Consider the following 20,300-nt stretch of genomic DNA (forward strand, 5'->3'; position numbering starts at 1 on the left):
TGTTTAACCCCTTCCTAGCCAGTACAGTTAGTACAGTTTTTGCACTGATCACTGTATTAGTGTCACTGGTTTCCAAAAACTGTCAAAAGTGTCAGAGTTAGAACGTCCGCTGCAATGTTGCAGTCCTCGCTGCTCACTAGTAAAAAAAAAATATATATCCCATAGTTTGTAAACATTATAACTTGTGCAAATCAATCAATATATGCTTATTGGGTTTTTTTTTTTACCAAAAATATGTAGCAGAATACATATTGGCCTAAATTAATTAGATTTAAAAAAAAATTTTTTATTGGATATGTTTTATAGCAGAAATTAAAAAATATTGTTTATTTTTCAAAATTGACTGTCTTTTTTGTTTATAGAGCAAAAAATAAAAAATGCAGAGGTGATCAAATACCACCTGGACGAAAAGATTGGCAGGACTTCAAAGAGGTGGGGTGGATGGGGGGGGATGTGGGGGTAGGGAAAGGGGCTCAAGTTATGGAAGGATTTAGATACGACCCAACCGATAGTGTGGATGAGAGATACAGCGTTGTTGTAAGCAAGATAACTAAAACAAAATAAGAGCTGCTTATAAAGAAAAAGGAGAAAGGGAGGGAAAAAAGGAAAGAAAAAAGAAAGAAAAAAAAAAAGAAAAAAAAAAAAGAAAAAAAAAAGCCACTATGATGTGAGTAATGAATCGGGAAAGTATTGAATGGTAAAGTTGAAACTTATGCCCCCCGAAAACAGACACTGATGTGGCAAAAAAAAAAAAAAAAAATACCACCAAAAGAAAGCTCTATTTCTTGCAAAGAAAGAACATACATTTTATTTGAGTACAGCGTTGCGGTACCACATCTGCGGTTTTACCTAAACACCAAATGGTGGTAGCTGTGCCATTCAGACCCTAATTAGATTTCACATCCCAGCATCAAATTAATAAAGCACACTTTCTTTGATACCCAGGGATTGTGATCTTTGCAAACTTGTACTAACACTGTTTTGCATTTTATGTGTCACTCAACAATAGGATGCCGCACAGATTTAGATACATATAGTCTTTTATTTTTAATCAATTTAATGAAGATTTCACAGAAGCATAGGAGCGTTACCTTTTCCTAAGTCATCCCGCAGCATAATTGACCAAAGTCACATTTACCTCTATGAGCTCTAAAAGTCAATATCCTGCCTTGGGGACCAGGCATCTTTCCATGCCAGTTAGCTTATAGGGCACCAGACCCTTCGCCTCCCCATGAGTCATTCTGGTGGAGGTAAAGGGAGGACTGTGGCTATGTGCTGCACCTGTATGACCATTGGAAAACAGGTAAAAAACCTCTGCTGTTAACTTTGCTCTGCGGTGCCTCTGTGGTTTGGACTTTTCATCCTGAAGTGTATGTTGCTGAAGTAAGCATCATTCTGTATTGTTTCTGTGATTTTGTTAACCTTAGCCAAGGAATCTTTGAGTTTTCTGTTCTTGTTATGGGCACTTGGTTTTCTGCTGAGAAGCTGTTTTAGTTTTAATAAAAGACTGTGTCCTGTGGTTCTGCCAATCCCCCAAACCTTACAACAGGTGAAAAAAACAAAAGACATTTTAAAGAAACAGAGTCCTTCTGTTGGTCCAAAAATGGAGGAAACACTGAAGCTAGTAGCTCTGCAGGAGTAATCCCTAACAAATATAGCACTACAGAGAAATATGGAGGCTCAACAAGGGAACACAAAGGCCCAAATAACATTAGCAAACAACATTAGCACGAATAAAGTCTCTGACTAAAGTGGTACAGTCACTCTCTCAAAGCCATGAGTCAGCAGTTGTTGCCCCTGGCAACAAGGCAGCTATGAAAGCAAGTCATTTCCTTATAAAATCTGACATTGAGAGATAATGTAGAGCTGTTTCTGACAATGTTTGAGAGGACAGCATTGTGTGAAGGGTGTCCTTAAGACAAATGGACAGGCTTAATTGCACCTTTCTTGTCAGGAGACCATCAAAAAGCATATTATGACATCATTCCTGAGGGTGTCTATGACCACCTGAAACTCTATATCCTACCCTGTCTGGGGATGACAGTGGCTGTCAGAACACAGCAGGTACACCACTGGAGCTACAGGTCAGATCAGCCATCAAAGTCACAAATGCATGATATGATCAAGCTGGTCAATAAGTGGCTACAGCCCAAGACTTTGATGGGGCCACCAAATGGTGGAGAGGAATTTGATAGACCTCTTTTGCCTCTGCTGGTTGACCCGCAATGATGGGTGTGAATAAAAATCACTCACACATAAGTTGAACTGGATAGACCTGTGTTTTTTTTCAATTATAAAGTTTGTAAACTATAAATTACAGGGTGCAGCAACCAGGCAAGAAGAAGCCATATCTTAAGTCCTGGAAAGACAGGGAATCAGTAGCTACCCTAGTAAATGCAAGATATGAACCTTCAGGTACTATATCAATAGCCCAAACCCAGGAAGAAAGAAACAAGCAAATGTTCTCTAAATGATCAGAGCTCACTAATGTTATTGACCATGATATCATTACTGATATCGTGTATCAACTATTTCCTTTACAGGTGAAGGTGCACTGAGCCTGGTGTTAAGGTTTATGTTAGGCTCTAATGCATTACAGAGGCTCAGAGGAAAGCCATTTTATATGAGGAGAAGAAAATGTTGGTGTTGGGAATAATGAAGAATTGCAGAGTGAGTGATTGAGCCCAATGACACTGTGGTTCTAAAATGATTACCAACAGCTGGCTAAAGTGTCAAAATTTGATGCCTACATCATGCCCCTTGTGGATGAGCTCATTAAAAGACTAGTCCCAGCCTGGTACATCACCACTTTGGACCTTACAAATGAATATTGGTACACACCCTTTACTGGGCAAAAAACTCTTTCTCCACCCCAGAGGGGTACTTCCTGCACAAAAGAATGTCCTTTGGCCTTCAGATTGCTCTTTCCATGTTCCAAGAGGTGATGGATTAGATGTTACACCCACATCAGGAATTGAAATGGGACTGGGAATCCCATTTTCCCAAAGTCAAGGCAGTGCCTCTCTAAAAAGAGGGGGTTAACTGTAAACTCCCAAAAAGTGTGCTGTAGGCATTGAGGAAGCAAAGTATCTTGGGTACTTTGTGAAATGCGCCATACAAAGTCCCATGTCAGCAAAGTAGATGTTATCCAGTCCTGGCCCCATCACATCACCAAAATGCATGTGTGTGTGTTTCTGGGCAGAGCGGGGTGCTACAGAAGATATATGCCTTACTTTTCCACCCTGTTAACACCATTGACCATTCTGACAAATTAGAATGTGGAGCTGAAAGGGCCTTCCTGGAGCTCAAGTTGGCATTGTGTCAATATCCAATCCTGGTAGCAGCTGACTGTTCAAAAGAAGGCATTGTCCAGGTGGATTTGTCTTAAGTGGGATTAAAAGTTGTATTGTAGCAGACTATCCACGGAGGGGTGCACTCTGTGGTTTTTCTTAGTTGGAAGACTGGTGACAGAAATATATACAGCCAGGTCCATAAATATTGGGACATTGAAACAATTCTAATCTTTTTGGCTCTATACACCACCACAATGGATTTGAAATGAAACAAACAAGATGTGCTTTAACTGCAGACTTTCAGCTTTAATTTGAGGGTATTTACATCCAAATCAGGTGAACGGGGTAGGAATTACAACAGTTTGTATATGTGCCTCCCACTTTTTAAGGGCCCAAAAGTAATGGGACAATTGGCTGCTCAGCTGTTCCATGGCCAGGTGTGTGTTATTCCCTCATTATCCCATTTACAAAGAGCAGATAAAAGGTCCAGAGTTCATTTCAAATGTGCTATTTGCATTTGGAAACTGTTGCTGTCAACTCTCAATATGAGATCCAAAGAGCTGTCACTATCAGTGAAGCAAGCCATCATTAGGCTGAAAAAACAAAACAAACCCATCAGAGAAATAGCAAAAACATTAGTTGTAGATAAATCCACTGTTTGGAACATCCTTAAAAAAAAAAAAGAACGCACCGGTGAGCTCAGCAACACCAAAAGACCCGGAAGAGCACAGAAAACAACTGTGGTGGATGACCAAAGAATTCTTTCCCTGGTGAAGAAAACACCCTTCACAACAGTTGGCCAGATCAAGAACACTCTCCAGGAGGTAGGTGTATGTGTGTCAAAGTCAACAAACAAAAGAAGACTTCACCAGAGTGAATACAGAGGGTTCACCACAAGATGTAAACCATTGGTGAGCCTCAAAAACAGGAAGGCCAGATTAGAGTTTGCCAAACAACATCTAAAAAAGCCTTCACAGTTCTGGAACAACATCCCATGGACAGATGAGACCAAGATCAACTTGTACCAGAGTGATGGGAATAGAACAGTATGGAGAAGGAAAAGAACTGATCATGATACAAAGCATACCACCTCATCAGTGAAGCATGGTGGTGGTAGTGTCATGGTGTGGGCATGTATGGCTGCCAATGGAACTGGTTCTCTTGTATTTATTGATGATGTGACTGCTGACAAAAGCAGCAGGATAAATTCTGAAGTGTGTATTATATTATCTGCTCATATTCAGCAAAATGCTTCAGAACTGATTGGACGGTGCTTCACAGTGCAGATGGACAATAACCCGAAGCATAGTGCAAAAGCAACTATAGAGTTTTTTAAGGGAAAGAAGTGGAATTTTATGCAATGGCTAAGTCAGTCACCTGACCTGAATCCGATTGAGCATACATTTTACTTGCTGAAGACAAAACTGAAGGGAAAATGCCCCAAGAACAAGCAGGAACTGAAGACAGTTGCAGTAGGGGCCTAGCAGAGCATCACCAGGGATGAAACCCAGCATCTGGTGATGTCTATGCGTTTCAGACTTCAGGCTGTAATTGACTGCAAAGGATTTGCAACCAAGTATTAAAAAGTGAAAGTTTGATGGATGAATGTTAATCTGTCCCATTACTTTTGGTCCCTTAAAAAGTGGGAGGCACATATACAAACTGTTGTAATTCCTACACCGTTCACCTGATTTGGATGTAAATACCCTCAAATTAAAGCTGAAAGTCTGCAGTTAAAGCACATCTTATTCGTTTCATTTCAAATCCATTGTGTATAGAGCCAAAAAAGATTAGAATTGTGTCGATGTCCCAATATTTATGGGCCTGACTGTATATCCTTTTGTTATCGTGCATGCACTATTCCAAATAGGGTTTGTGATGAAGTGTGAGTGTGTAGTGGTCACCTTCCTGTATGTTAGTAAGTGAACATGTTTGTTGCAATAGAGTTTATATGCAGTGCCTGTTATTTTAGTTTTAGCTCAGGGCTCAATAACCAGCATAGGCTAGAGCCAGATTAAAGGTGCTGTTGCATGACATATTAGAAGCTACTAGGGAGGGACTAATATGCAGAGTAGATAGGTTGGCCCTGAGTTCCAGTGCCACACTATGGTTTTTGCTGGTAAATAGCTGTGTTCCAGGCCATTTGGACAATGACTAGAGGGACTCCCCATAATACCAGATCTGGTCTTCAGGTCTCTGACACCAAGACAGATGCTGCATCGTGATTATTCTCAGGGGCCCCTGCAACTGAACTTTTCTACAACATTCAACTGGAGGTATCCTTATTTATATACCCAGAAGCTACAGGCTTCAATAGTAAACTATTAACCTCTTTAAGTGTGTAGGGATCTGCTGCCCTCTACTGACTGTATTTGTAAGTAGCTGTTGCTTGTTAAATACCACAGAGTTAGCTGGCTATAGACAGGTACTTCCTGTCTCTGCTAGCTTAGTCAGAAACCCGATTAACTGCTTGCCGACCGCCGGCTGTCAAGTGACGGCCAGGCCGCGCGGCTCTCGTTGCGGGAGGGTGTCATATGACGGCCTCCCATTTAAACAGGGAATGCGTGCGATCGTGTGCGCGCATCCCTGTTCCTTCGGTGGCAGCGTGTCAGAGACACCGCTCGCCACCGAGGGGGGTGAACAGCCATTGGACATGGCTGTTTACCATGTGATCGGCCGTGATGAAGTCACGGCCGATCACAGATAGGTCCACCCCAATGTGCACGGAACATGCGCGGGATCGCAAGCTCGCTGTGCATGCACATCCATGGCAGCGTGTTCCTGGGAACACTGCTCGTCACCGACGCCGGTAAACAGCCATTGGCTGGCTGTTTACCCACATGATCAGCTGTGATCATTTCACAGCCGATCATAAATGTAAACACAGAGCGATAACTAGCTGTTACCAGCTCTTCTCTCCTCACACACAGTTTCCAGTGTGAGGAGAGAAGAGCCAGAAGCAGTGAGTTTTTACCGATCTGTGTTCTGTAGTGTCTGCACCAACACCACACCTGTCCCATTGCCCCCCCCAATTGTCATCTGTCACCCAACAGTCATCACAGTCACCCCATAAAGTGCACCTGTCACATAAGGGACTGCTATCAGTGACCGTCAGCGGTGCACATGTCACCCGTCACCCATCAGTGACCGTCAGCGGTGCACCTGTCACCCATGAGTGACCATCAGTGGTGCACCTGTCACCCATCAGTGACCGTCAGCGGTGCACCTGTCACCCGTCACCCATCAGTGACCATCAGCAGTGCACCTGTCAGCCATCACCCGTCACCCATCAGCCATCACCCGTCACCCATCAGTGGCTGCCAGCCATCACCCGTCATCCATCAGTGACCGCCAGCCATCACCCATCACCTGTCACCCATCAGTGACCATCAGCCATCACCCATCACCTGTCACCCTTCAGTGACCACCAGCCATCACCCACCATCCATCACCCGTCACCCATCAGTGACTGCCAGCCATCACCCGTCACTCATCAGTGACCATGGCCTGTCACCTGTCTGTGACCATCACCGTTAGTGACCATCACCCGTCACTGTCCGTGGCCTGTCACCAATCAGTGACCATCGCCTGTCACACCGTCATCACCTATCAGTGAACGTCAGCTGCCACCTGCCACCTGTCACACAGCGTCATGTGCAAAAGATTATACACCAGTGAGGAGGCATTCCAGATCCTCTCCATGACCGATGAGAGCAACGGGGAGTTCTCATCAGATTCCATTTCTGATTCTGAATCAGATTCGGCATTTGAACTGAATAGTGAATCAGCAAATGATTCGGAGGAAGAATGGGTCCCTCCTAAAAGGGCACGGCACTCTGGAAACCAGGATTATATTCCCAGGCCCAGTATCAGCGCTGCCACCAGCAATAGGCCCCAGGAACAAATTCCCAAGTCCAGTACCTGCGCTGCCGCCAGCGTTAGGTCCCGGGAACAAATGCCCAGTACCAGCGCTGCCACCGGCGATAGGCCCCAGGAACAAATGCCCAGACCCAGTACCAGTGCTGCCACATCACGCCTGAGTACCAGCACAGGAAATTCCAATCCAACTACTAGAGTGTCACACCCCCCAAGAGCCAGGGCCTCTACATACATGCCAGATGGTCTTGCCAACCCAACATGGCTGCCTTCCAACTCGGCATCACCAATTATTCCCCCTTTCACAGCACTGGCAGGTGTGCAGACCAACACCCAAAATTTCTCAGAGATTGATTGCTTTCACCTGTTTTTGCCCGGCACTATGCTGCAATTTATTGTGGACAAGACAAATTTATATGTCCAGCAGTATATTGCCAACAACCCCCAATCTTCATATGCCCGTCCGTTTGAGTGGAGAGATCTGAATTTGGAGGAGTTCAAATTGTTTATGGGCCTCACCCTTAACATGGGGATTACAAAAAAAAATGAAGGACATGCCTATTGGTCCACCAACCCTATCCACCACATGCCCATTTATTCTGCCGTAATGTCCAGGTCCCGATACAAGATGATAATGCACTTTCTTCACTTCAGTGACAATACCCAGTGCCCTCCCCATAATCATCCAAATTACGACAAGTTATACAAGATTCGCCCACTGATACATTTCTTTTCCCAACAATTTGCAGAACTCTATGTCCCCGATCAGAATATATGTGCCGATGAGTCCCTGGTACCCTTTTCAGGCTGGCTAGGAATAAAGCAATATATTCCTAGTAAAAGGGCCAGATACGGAGTAAAATTATACAAGCTCTGTGAGAGAGCCACGGGATATCTGTATGCGTTCTGGATATATGAAGGAAGAGATTCCCAGCTCCAGCCCCATGAATGCCCGGCCTACATGGGCACAACTGGAAAGATTGTATGGGACCTGGTATACCCACTTCTAATCAAAGGCTATCACATATACCTTGACAACTTTTACACGAGCCTGCCCCTTTTCAAACACTTATACATTGTAAAAACCCTGGCCTGTGGAACCTCCAGAAAAAATAGGAAGGGCTTCCCACAATCTCTAGCAAACAAAAAGCTGCGAAGGGGGGAAAGAGCATCATTGAGATGCAACAAAGTGCTGGCCTTGAGGTGGAAGGATAAAAGGGACGTGCATATGATGTCCACCATCCATGACGACACTACAATTGAGGTACAAAGAAGACGAGGTCCCATTGAAAAGCCAACATGTGTCCAAGATTATAATCTCTACATAGGGGGGTGGATTTCAATGATCAAATGATTCAGCCCTATTTGTCAATAAGGAAGTTCCGATTCTGGTACAAGAAGGTAGCAATTTATCTCATCCATTTACAATTCCTACGTAGTCTACACCAAATCCATTGAAAGCCCCGCTCCCTTCCTAAAATTCATAGAAGAAGTTGTCACGTCCCTCATCTATCACCAAAGACCCCCCCAGAAGACTTTCGCTCTGAGGCTGTTGCCGACTTCATGAGCGCCACTTCCCCTTCAGCATTCCACCATCTGAAGCAGGCCGAAGACGGCAAAAAAAATGTCGCATGTGCACCAAAAGAGGATTTAGAAAAGATACCAGCTACCATTGTACCCAGTGTCCCTCCAAACCTGGCCTTTGCATTGGTGAATGCTTCCAACTTTATCATACATCCTTAAAATATTAGCCCATATTTTTAACCATTACCCCATTTTCATCATCTGTGCTGACCATGTTCCATTCTTCCCCAAATAACCATGCCACTGCCTTCCACGTGAACTGACCCTGGCCTGTTTTGTGACTATGCCTCTGCCTACCGTTTGGACTGCTTCCACGTGAACTGACCCTGGCCTGTTTTATTAACTACGCTACTGCCTACCGCTTGGACTGCTTGCACGTGAACTGACCCTGGCCTGTTTTATGGACTATGCTTTTGCCTACCGCTTGGACTGATCTGTTGCCCTGCTACTGTAGTATACAGGGGTCTCACATACAGTGGGGAAGGGAAAGTATTCAGACCCCCTTAAATTTTTTACTCTTTGTTATATTGTAGCCATTTGCTAAAATCATTTAAGTTCATATTTTTCCTCATTAATGTACACACAGCACCTCATATTGACAGAAAAAGACAGAATTATTGACATTTTGCAGATTTATTAAAAAAGAAAAACTGAAATATCACATGGTCCTAAGTATTCAGACCCTTTGCTGTGACACTCATATATTTATATATCAGGTGCAGTCCATTTCTTCGGATCATCCTTGAGATGGTTCTACACCTTCATTTGAGTCAAGCTGTGTTTGATTATACTGATTGGACTTGTTTAGGAAAGCCACACACCTGTCTATATAAGACCTTACAGCTCACAGTGCATGTCAGAGCAAATAAGAATCAAGAGGTCAAAGGAACTGCCCAGAGACAGAATTGTGGCAAGGCACAGATCTGGACAAGGTTACAAAAACATTTCTGCTGCACTTAAGGTTCCTAAGAGTACAGTGGCCTCCATAATCCTTAAATGGAAGACGTTTGGGACGACCAGAAGCCTTCCTAGTGCTGGCCGTCCGGCCAAACTGAGCTATCGGGGGAGAAGAGCCTTGGTGAGAGAGGTAAAGAAGAACCCAAAGATCACTGTGGCTGAGCTCCAGAGATGCAGTCGGGAGATGGGAGAAAATTGTAGAAAGTCAACCATCGCTGCAGCCCTCCACCAGTCAGGGGTTTATGGCAGAGTGACCCGATGGAAGCCTCTCCTCAGTGCAGGACACATGAAAGCCCGCATGAAGTTTGCTAAAAAACACCTGAAGGATTCCAAGATGGTGAGAAATAAGATTCTTTGGTCTGATGAGACCAAGATAGAACGTTTTGGCCTTAATTCTAAGCGGTATGTGTGGAGAAAACCAGGCACTGTTCATCACCTGTCCAATACAGTCCCAACAGTGAAGCATGGTGGTGGCAGCATCATGCTGTGGGGGTGTTTTTCAGCTGCAGGGACAGAACGACTGGTTGCAATCGAGGGAAAGATGAATGCAGCCAAGTACAGGGATATCTTGGATGAAAACCTTCTCCAGAGTGCTCAGGACCTCAGACTGGGCCGAAAGTTTACTTTCCAACAAGACAATGACCCTAAGCACACAACTAAAATAACGAAGGAGTGGCTTCACAACAACTCTGTGACTGTTCTTGAATGGCCCAGCCAGAGCCCTGACTTAAACCCAATTGAGCATCTCTGGAGAGACCTAAATATGGCTGTCCACCAACATTTACCATCCAACCTGACAGAACTGGAGAGGATCTGCAAGGAGGAATGGCAGAGGATCCCCAAATGCAGGTGTGAAAAACTTGTTGCATCTTTCCCAAAGAGACTCATGGCTGTATTAGATCAAAAGGGTGCTTCTACTAAATACTGAGCAAAGGATCTGAATACTTAGGACCATGTGATATTTCAGTTTTTCTTTTTTAATAAATCTGCAAACATGTCAACAATTCTGTGTTTTTCTGTTAATATGGGGTGCTGTGTGTACATTAATGAGGAAAAAAATTAACTTAAATGATTTTAGCAAATGGCTGCAATATAACAAAGAGTGAAAAATTTAAGGGGGTCTGAATACTTTCCGTCCCCACTGTATGTGAGGGGCTCCAGAATTGTTTTTCCGGATGGAGAAAACAATTTTTTTTGTTTTCTCCGGGTTTCGGAATTTCCGGATTAGGGTCTGGAGTCTGGAGGCTTCATAGAGATTTGGGTGGGTCGATGCCTCTACCCCTGTGCCCCTGTACACAGGTCTTACCTGATTGCGGCCCTCAGCCTTCTGCTGACTTACTGCCACCATGCCTCTGCCTTTCGCATGAATGGACCACACTGCTACCTGGACTATGCAAATAATCAACTGTAGCAAGAGGCAATATGTTTATGAAGGGCTGGGGAGCGGTACAATAATGAGTGTCTGCAGGTAACAGTGTACCAGGATCAATATTATGGCTGTGCTGGCTGTCTCTGCCTGGACAATTTCTATGGACTGTGCTGTGCTGACAATATCCTTGTGCTGACTATAGACAATATTCCTGCCTGCTGCCTGGATAATTACTATTGCTGTCGCTAAGCACATCCCTGCCTGCTGCCTGGACCAGTGCTCTCCTCTGTGGATACTACTAAAAGCATAGGTAATGCTTTTTTTTTTTACCCTTTCCGCAATAGAATTTATTTTGGATTGTAATTCTTGGTATGTGCATGCTATGTGTTAGAAATATGAAGGGTTTTCAAAAATGATAGGTTGCCAGGAAATTATATATGTCATTTATGCTCCTAGAACGCCTGATGGTGCTACTTGGATGTTGGGCCTCTGTATGTGGCCAGGCTGTGTAAAAGTCTCACACATGTGGTATCGCCATACTCAGGAGGAATAGCAGAATGTATTTTGGGGTGTCATCTTTGCTATGTACATGCTATGTGTTGGAAATATCTGATAAATGGACAACTTTGTGTAAAAAAAATGCGTTTTCATTTTTTTCCACATTTTCCAAAAACTTCTGGAAAAAAATGAACCGTTCAAAAGACTCATTATGCCTCATAGATTATACGTTGGGGTGTTTGCTTTCCAAAATGGGGTAATTTTGGGGGTAATTCCATTGTCCGTCCTGGTGCTACAGGGCCTTCAAAAGTGTAAATGGTGGTTGAGAAATGAGATGTGTCATTTATGCTCGTAGAATGCCTGAAGATGCTATTTCAATGTTGGGCCTTTGTATGTGGCCAGGCTGTGTAAAAGTCTCACACATGTGGTATCGCCATACTCGGGAAGAGTAGCAGAATGTATTTTGGGGTGTAATTTGTTGTATGCATATGCTCTGAGAGAGAAATAACCTGTTAATATGACAATTTTGTAAAAAAAAAAAATCTTCGTTTTGCAAAGAATTGTGGGAAAAAATTCACCATGCTACTTACTTAATACCTTGGAATGTCTACTTTCTAAAAAGGGGTCTTTTAGGGGGTATTTGTACTTTCCTGACTTGTTAGTGTCCCAAGAAATGAGATAGACCGTCAGTACATCAGGTGTGATCAGATGTGATCAATTTTCAGTGATTGGCACCATAGTTTGTAGACTCTATAACTTTCACAAAGACCAAATATTTTACACTAATTTGGGTTATTTTTACTAAAGATATGTAGCAGTATAAATTTTGGCCAACATTACTAATTTGCAAAATTGTATGACAGAAACAAAGAAAAAGGAATTTTTTTCACAAAATTTACGGTCTTTTTTATTTATAGCACAAAAAATAAAAAACCCACTAATGATTAAATACCACCAAAAGAAAGCTCTATTTGTGTGAAAAAAAGGACGCAAATTTCACATGGGTACAGTGTTGCATTGTTTGGTAGGAGGTGGATGGAAGGCGCGTGATCAGACGCTTACATCAAGACATGTATGGTTTAATCATGTACAAACATATAATCATATAAATATAGAATCATACAAATACTACGTTGCATAAAAACAGGTAACAAAATAGGCACTGGGAAGTTAAAAATGAGGTATGCCCATGTTGAGGCAGGTATTTAAAAAATGCTGACGTGTTTCGAGGGTAACCTCTTCATCAGAGCCAGGAGAACAGGAGCACGGTCTATATGGGCCGGTAGGCCAACATGTGTACATGGGGAGGAGTGGCTAGTAGGAGGGTATGTCCTGTGATGGATAATTGGTTATTCCAAGTTTCATACCAGTCCACGTTCAGGTTTTCTATGTATGAAATAAGAATGTATAATAATTGTATTTTCCTTTGCGGTAGTATTTGGCTGTCAGATGTGCCTGTCTCCAGTGGGTATGTAGAAGCAGCTGCAGTCTGTAAAGGTCCTTCGGGGTGGAGAGCCGTATGATCCTTGAAGTTGGAGGGGGGAGCAGGAGGGAGGAGGTGTCCTTGAGGTAGCTGTAGCCGTGGATGCCTGAACAAGATGCATCTTGCTGCCTGGGATAGGCAAGTGACACTTCCTGTCAAGGTCACACCCCTTCCTTTTTAAGACCCCTCCTGTCATCTTCATGGGGGAGACGCTGTGGGATGAGAACAGAGAGGGTTGCCGCAGGAGGAGGACAGAGAGGGACGCTGCAGAAGGGGGACAGAGAGGGACGTTGTGGCGGTCAATAAGGCCTACAGGATAGCAGGTTAGGCACTTACTAATGGCTCAGTCCCTAGGAACAGTAATGGATAATGGCAAACTGGCCCTCTTACCAGACCCAGCGAAACCGCAACAGTGATACCTCTGACTGGACATTCACTCACTCTGGGTTGCCCAGGCTGATTCTAGTCAGTAGTGTAGCATGTCTGTACCCTGGCAGTGGCTCTGTCTTTCTCCCCCTTTGGTGATGCGGGTACAGCGTGGCTCCCTCTCTGGTGGTGCAGGTACAGCGTGGCTCCCTCTCTGATGGTGAAGGTACAGCGTGGCTCTATCTCTGGTGGTGCGGGTACAGCGTGGCTCTCTCTCTGGTGGTGCGGGTACAGTGTGGCTCTCTCTCTCTGGTGGTGTGGGTACAGTGTGTCTCTCTCTCTGATGGTGCGGGTACAGGAGTACAGGGGTACAGTGTGGCGTTCTCTCTCTGGCTACCCGCTGCACAGTCCCCTCTTTTTCTATTCTCCTGTAGCACTCTGCTTTTTGCCGGGTTCCAGGTTCTCTCTCCCCCCCAGAGTACATGCATGCTGGGGGACTGTAGCCTGCTGTCTGTGGACACACTGGGGCTGCCAATCTTCCAGGACTACATTACTCATGATCCACCCCCACGTGTCTTCTAATTAGCCCTTTGCTGTGGCCAATGGGGAGGGGGAATCAGAGCAGGCAGGAAGCCAGGTGGCATCGCGGGGAACTCGATTAGAGCAGCTCTCTCTCTTCTACTGTTCAGCTGACAGGAGAAAGGGGAGGGGGCGAGCGGGGGAGATACACAGACACTTTGTCACAGCGCTGCTACAAAGCTGGCAGATGGAGCAGGGGAAGACATTAGGGGGGGCGACGGCACCCACTATAAGTGCTTACTGTTGTCACCCGGGTGCGGTCCGGCCACCCGCATTGAAGCCGCTGGATTTAGCTGTACTCTCTTGATGGCGGCCCTGCGTGTGGGAGCTGGGAGGAGGGTGCCTTTGGATTTTTTTGTACGGGGGCGGCACAAAGTGTCGCCCTAGGCCAAAATACAGCACTGGTCATAAGCCTAAGTTAATGACCAGACAAGAAAGAGGAAGTGGGCTGTATAAGGTATTTACTGGCAGAAAAAAAAATGTTTTACTATCCAAAGTTAAAACAACAAGGGCAGAAAATTCAATAAATGGAAAGTTATAAAAATGACTGAAGGTCTGCTTTAAGGCACTGCCACATTCAATAAGTTTATGTATAATTTAATATCTACAATAATGCATGTAACAAATTTGCAATTCTGATCAGGATTTAATACGTGGTTTCTCATATGAATACTTTTCTTTGAGTCATTTTAATTGTAATTGAAGGATCGAATATTTCTTTGGGAAAAGGGTTGTTCAGCTGATTGGAGAAAAGGTTATGGCTGAAGGTGTGGCTGCAGAATATATTTTGTAGTCACTGAGGAACCGAGCAAAGACGGCTTTTATCTTTGTTGTAACAAACATGCCATTATCTATACAATTCCCATGCATTTTTATGCAATTTTTTAATAGGGTTTGCTAATGAATCTAGCTCTATTTTGGCAGATAGTTGCCCTATTTTGCCCTCAATTATTTCAGATTTGTTCACATTTCACAGTTCTGAGGCAAGTTAATGTTGTCGAAGAGATTTTATTATCTGTAAGAAAAAATGCTGCATAAAATCCTCTTTGATTTTGTATGTTGTTGTCAATATTATTAATATAAGACTTAAATTCTATAAATGTGAAACATGCAATATTTTCGGTATTAAAAACCTTTGTTTTGATGCTAGTAGAACAAAATATGTATCATTCAGTGTGGAAATAATTTAAATTTAACCTTTTATCATGACTAACCATGCCAATTTTCATCTTTGTGTTCAATGTAAATTTGAAATTTTCTAACCAGTATATTTTTTTCTGAATCTACATACAGTAATTTGCCCTGAATCTCCAGACACCCCTCAATGTTGATAGCCCAGAAATACAGTGTATCTTATAGCATAAATTATCCATTTAAGAGATTAGTGCTATGCATCGTTATTTGCTCAGCATTCTTATTATATGTAAAATGTTTAACAGCATTTGATAAAATAGCACAAACCTTATACAAATAAGATAGTAAAGCAATCTTTGTTAGGCAGCATTTATTTAAAACGGTCTGTCTACCCAAAAGTCATTTTTTAAATATAGGTAGAAGTTACCAGACCCTGGTTTCGTATGTTTTGGATACTCCAACAGAACGACCTCTTCATGACCATCTAGAACAGCGGTTCTCAACTCCTGTCCTCAGGACCCACTAGCACAGTGGTCATCAACCCTGTCCTCAGGGCCCACTAACAGGCCAGGTTTTATGTATTACCTTGGGGAGATGCAGACTAGAATACTGCAATCACTGAGCAGCAAATTATATCACCCGTGATGTATTTCAGTTATCTTGCAAACCTGGCCTGTTAGTGGGTCCTGAGGACAGGAGTTAAGAACCACTGATCTAGAAGTTTTGGAGTTCCCATCCACCTTTGCATAATACAACATCTCTTGCATTCCTCATAATAAAAAAAATGCATTCAAAATATTAGACATAGTAGATCCCCCCTATACTGACCACAGAAAGTGTACAAACCAAAGAACTCAGAAGCCTGATCAACAGTTTCCACAGTAGATATAAGAAACCATCAAGTATTCATTTTTTTATTTTTTATTGTTATAGATTGGTGGTGAGGGGAATCTCTCTAATAATGAAAAAGACAGAAGTAAAAATCGTTTTAACCCCTTCCCGCCTAAGGGTGAAACAAATGTTAATGCCTACGCATAATTTTGCAACTTTGATATGTGTTAGTAAAACGGTACATATCATCACATCTACTTGTGACTCCAGGTGGATTATACCTTGTTTTTTTCAGGACACATTGGGCTTTCTTTTGGTGGTAAATGGTAATAGATATCTCCTGACTTTTTTTTTATTATTATCAAAGGAAAACTGTCCCAAAATAGTAAAAAAAAAAAAAAAAAATCTTTTTTTAAATTTAGCTGTATATTGCTTCCTCTTACGATAACCTAACACCAAAGAACAATCCAAAATAAATGATCCTGTTCCTGAGGATCACAGCGATATTACATATGTGTATGTTAGTTGTTATATGTACCTGTAGTACAGTCCAGAAAACACACTGACACGAACTGACACTTATACTAATTCAAAAATTGCTTTTTTAAATTAGTATCCTGCCCAAAATATACTGCCCATGACCTTGACCTTTGACCCTTACGTGACTCAACCACTAACCCTGGCACTGACCTAGATCATACCTTGATCTAGGTAATTTTTATTTATTTTTAATTTTATTATTATTATAATTTTTGTTGTGTTTGTTTTGTTTTTTACACACAGTTCTGTAAATGCTTCTCTCTGCAAGCAGAGAGAGAGATATACAGTGTATCTCTCCCCTCCCTTCAGAGAGAGAGAGAATACACAGAGGCAGGCTTCAAAGTGACTGATCACTGTGATAGCCAATTAGAGGATATCACAGCGATCAGGTTACCCGGAACTGGAAGTTTCGGCTTCCGATCGTTAGTACGGGACCCGGGGTTCCCGTTGAGACCCTGGCCTCTGAGCTGGGAGCTTGCTGTGCGGTGCACTCCCAGCACAAAGACAGGTATGCATATATGCGGCCCCAGTCCAGTGAGAACTATTGTGGTAAGTGGTTAAGTTACATTGGTTAATACTAGAACCTCTGTCAGTGTTTTATTGTTGTCTGTTTCCCTGTTGCAAATGTTCCCTCACTTCTGGTAAAACCTTGTCCCCAGAACAGAAGGTGAGGGGAAATCTTTGTCGAATGAATCTCAGGAAGTCTGACAGGGGTTCCCACCTTTCCCCATTCTATCTACCACTAAAAAAAAGATACGGGGTATAGACATAGCTCCCAACTGTCCCTGATTTCGAGGGACTGTCCCCGATTTGGAGCAATGTCCCTCTGTCCCTCTTTCCTCCTCATTTGTCCCTCATTTTGGTCAGATCTAGATAGATGTATATAAAATGCACTTTTTATCTTTCAAAAAGTGTTTCCCAGTGCTAAACCTTTCATCCAATTTCTAAATTGCTGCATTTGTACATTTTAAAAGCCAAAATAAAGGAATAGTAGTGGTAAAAAAAAGTCCTTGTCGATTTAAATAATCTTTTTTTGGTTAATTTTCCTTTAAGGGGGTGTGGCAGGGGGCGTGTCCTATGCCTACAAACGTTCGTTAGTAGGTGTCCCTCATTCCCATCTCAAAATGTTGGGAGATATGGGTATAGATACATTTTCAAGTCTCATTGGGAGGACTAATCCTTTACAATTTGGCAATGTATAATAGGGTGACCATTCATCGATTTAATAGTGATCTGCATGACTAATTCCGGAATCTGACCAAGTAAAGCAATGTGGTGTACAGCTCACCATTGCACTTGTTTAAAATCAGCCTTCGCAGGCCTCCTGTTTAAATGTATTCCTCCTCACACACATTACATAACACTGTTGTCAGCGGGAGGGTAATCTCATTCCCATAGGTCATAATCAAACCATTGTGCTTTTAGCGCTATGATATAATCGTTCTGGATGCCTCTGTTTCCTTGCACAACATTCCTGTACACCATGAAGGTTACTTATACCCCCTGTTATGAGTGTTAGAGCATGTGCAAATTGCTCTGATTCTCAAGAAAATACATCCCTGGATGTTTAGTCTCTAGAAATATACCTTGTTTAGGCAAACAACAAGTAACTGTGCCATAAAATCCATATTACAATGTTAGACTTTATCTGTACCATATGTAAATATTGTGTAGTCTGAGTAACATTTAAAAAAATAAGTTTACATAACATTACAGTAAACCTTTTAAGATACAAATAGCACTGCCATTGTTGGTCTATTATAAGTTATCTTATTTTCTGGCCATCATGGCCTCTCTTTTTCTTCTCCACTTAACAAGGATACAACCAGTGAAGTCAAGGGTGCAGCCTGCATTCTTATTCTGGGTCAGCAACTTACTGATAATCACAGCTTTTGTACCAACTAGGGCAGGGGTGTCCAACCTGAGGGCCGAGATGGCCAACCCAAAATCAAAAACTTACTTAAAAATCGTTTAAAAACGATTTTTCTTTTAATTTAAAAATGCACCTAGCGAACACATGTCGCCAAAGAAAAAATTGACGGTGCCTTTTTACTGGGCTTTTATACTTTTATATTCCCCCAAAAAATGTCCCACTCTTCACAATCAAGTCTTATTCATGCCATCAGTTTTCGGTAGCACCTATATTTGTGAGCAACTATTTTCAAAGATGAAGCACACGAAGAGCAAAATTTGAACCAAAATATCTGATTAGCACCTTGAGAATTCATTGAGAATTGCTGCTACATCCATCAAACCAGATATTGATGCTTTTATTTATCAAAAAGAGTTTTAAACATCAAACTATTTTTTTGTTGCCCTCTTTTACTTTTATAATAAAAATATTACAAAATAGTGAAGTTTTATCACTCAGATAGGTACATTATATCAGTGATCAACAACCACTTCCCGCCCAGCCTATTGTCAAATGACGGCTGGGTGGGACATTAGTCTTCCAGGTGGACGTCATATGCGGCATGATCTGTCACCGGCTGTGTCCACTGGACACAGCCGAGGACTGATCAGTGTACCGGGCTGCTGCCAGTACTATGTGATAGCTGTGACCAATCACAGCAGATCCTATGATAATTGAACACAATGAATAGCTTTGATGCATGCCATTCATTGTGTACAATTGTGTTGCTAGCTGGGATTGGCCACAGTTAACACATGGTACAGAGAGTGACAATCACAGCCAATCTGTACCATGTGATTAGCTGTGGCCAATCAGAGCTAATCACAACAATATACATTGAATGGGTCAGTTTAATTCAGTAAAAATGGTTGCTTATACCAGCAAAATTCACTGGTTTAAGCAATCGTAATGTGTTAAAAAAAATCCTGATTACACTGTATTGCTCTGGTCACAGTGTGTTAAAAACAAATCATAAAAAAAATAAAAAATGTATATATATTTTTTTCACATACTGTCACCAGTCAGTGTCCCTCACCAGTTTTACGATGATTCTGTACTGCACTGGTGACAGTATTTAAAAAAAAGAAATAATTGTGAAAAAAACTTTTTAAAAAAAATCCTTTTCGATTTTCAAAAAAATTGTGACAAAAATGACAAATTCAAAAAAATCGCCATGCCTCTTACTAAATACCTTCAGTACATCAGGATTGATCAATTTTCTACTATATATACCATAGTTTATGCTACCAAAGAAATGTAGCATAATACAGTTTGGCCTAAATTTATGAAAAAAAGATTATTTATTTGTAAAATTTTATAAGAGAAAAAAAATAATATTTTTTAAAAATGTTATGGCCTTTTTTTGTCTGTTTAGCAAAAAAAAATCCAGTGGTGACTAAATACCACCAAAAGAAAGCTCTATTGGTGTGAAAAAAATGTCAAATGGGTACAGTGTTGCATGAGCATGCAATTGTCATTCAAAGTGCGACACCACTGAAAGCTTAAAATCTGGTCTCGGTAGGAAGGGGGTGAAGTGTCCAGTATTAACTGGCCAACTTTTTCTGCTCATTAGCTATCCTTATTGTTGTTGTATTTTATGTGTGGCCCAAGACAATTCCTCTTCTTCCAATGTGGCCCAGGAAGGTCAAAGGGTTTGACATCCCTGAACAGGGGGATTTATGAAGTCTTTTTCTTTTGCAGGTATATTGTTCTGTTGTATAATGAAGAATATTGATATCCCCTGAAATTATTAGGTGGGAAGCAACAGTGTTTTCCAAATTTATCAAGTGGCTGCCTCTAAGGTTTGCATTTTCATTCTCATTTAGACTTGGTCTGCATGTGTATAAAACCCTCTTTAAGCTTTATGGCTCAACCACC

At 42.2% G+C, this 20,300-nt stretch overlaps 1 long non-coding RNA gene across 12 annotated transcripts in view; it reads left to right on the top strand.

Moving 5' to 3' along the window:
* LOC141144974 (uncharacterized) overlaps window positions 1–20,300 on the top strand; it is a 533,505-nt gene that overhangs the window by 360,225 nt on the left and 152,980 nt on the right. For 4 of the 12 annotated variants that reach the window (XR_012244487.1, XR_012244492.1, XR_012244488.1 and 1 more), the window contains exon 7: window positions 20,124–20,224. The exons of the other annotated variants lie outside the window; for them this stretch is intronic. This is a non-coding gene — a long non-coding RNA (uncharacterized lncRNA). The remainder of the gene's footprint in view (window positions 1–20,123; window positions 20,225–20,300) is intronic. 12 annotated transcript variants of the gene reach the window in all.

Source organism: Aquarana catesbeiana, linkage group LG05 (assembly GCF_042186555.1).
Source record: "Aquarana catesbeiana isolate 2022-GZ linkage group LG05, ASM4218655v1, whole genome shotgun sequence".
NCBI classification, from domain to species: Eukaryota; Metazoa; Chordata; class Amphibia; order Anura; family Ranidae; genus Aquarana; species Aquarana catesbeiana.